Consider the following 1,314-nt stretch of genomic DNA (forward strand, 5'->3'; position numbering starts at 1 on the left):
AAGAGAACACTGATCTGTAGCATGAGAGCCTACATAAAGCTCACAGACACTAGCTATTTGATTTACTCCATAGTTGGCTAAAGAATCAACCTTCATAGACAGTGCCTGAAGCTGCGCTGCAATAGCTGTAGCTGCATCAACTTCCAGAATACCTGCTACCTTTCCAGGCATCATCCTTTGAGTTGGGTTTTGATACTCGTTTACATCCATAGTTTCAATGAGATTATAGGCCTTAGTATAGCTTTTGGCCCATAAGGCGCCTCCAGAAGCTGCATCGAGCATGGGCCAAGATTGGGCCCCAAACCATTGTAGAAACCAGTGATCACCATCTAGTCAGGCATACCATGATGTGGATACTTTCTCAACATCTCCTTGTAGCACTCCCAAGCTTCGCACATAGATTCTCCTTGTTGCTGCGCAAACTGAGTAAGAGCACTCCTCATAGTTGCAGTCTTAGCAATTGGATAAAATTTCACCAGAAACTTTTATGCAAGATCTTCCCAAGTAGTGATGGACCCAGCTGGTAAAGAATGTAACCAAACCTTAGCCTTGTCCCTCAGAGAGAATGGGAAAAGCCTCAGCTTTATAGCCTCATCAGTAACACCATTATATTTGAAAGTACTACAGATCTCGACAAAATTCCTGATATGCATGTTGGGATCTTCAATCACAGCACCTCCGAAAGAAACAGAATTCTGCACCATCTGAATAGTGCCCAGCTTGATTTCAAAAGTATTGGCCTTAATAGTCGGATGAATGATGCTTGACTGAATGTCATCAATTTTTGGCCGAGAAAAGTCCATAAGAGCTGGATCAGCTTGAACTATATGATCACCCATTGTTTCAGGTTCAGCTTTATCCAGATTCCTCTTGCGAGTGCGAGAACATGTTTGCATAAACGCTCGCTAGAGTACCTGAAACATAACCGGAAGCAGTAAGTAACAAGTCTTAATTAATGAATCCTAATGACCGCTGATGGCAAGTACATAAACTAAACAAATTAAGAACGAGTCCCCGGCAACGGCGCCAAAATCTTGTTAGGCACAAAGCATGCGCTAATTAAATCACGCAAGTTACGCATTTGCAAGTAATATAGAATGATTTCTAGTTCGTTCCCACAGAGACTCTGATAAATTATATCTAATTAACACTTACTCACCAATGTATGATTATTCTTCAATGTCAAGACAATAACAATTAAGGTTGATTAACTAATAAAAACTACGAGAATTAAACACTTAAATTAACAATATTAAACACACAAGAGATCATAACTTCATTACTACTTCATTCAATAGTTATTGTTATTACCCT

General features: G+C 39.8%; 1 non-coding gene across 1 annotated transcript; it reads left to right on the forward strand.

The window, feature by feature from the left end:
* The first annotated feature begins 339 nt into the window (after positions 1-339).
* On the forward strand, positions 340-446 carry LOC141681643 (small nucleolar RNA R71). The gene has a single exon (XR_012559069.1). It is a non-coding gene; the product is annotated as a small nucleolar RNA R71 (small nucleolar RNA).
* Positions 447-1,314: the final 868 nt, after the last annotated feature.

This window comes from Apium graveolens, chromosome 8 (genome assembly GCF_009905375.1).
Source record: "Apium graveolens cultivar Ventura chromosome 8, ASM990537v1, whole genome shotgun sequence".
Lineage (NCBI taxonomy): Eukaryota > Viridiplantae > Streptophyta > Magnoliopsida > Apiales > Apiaceae > Apium > Apium graveolens.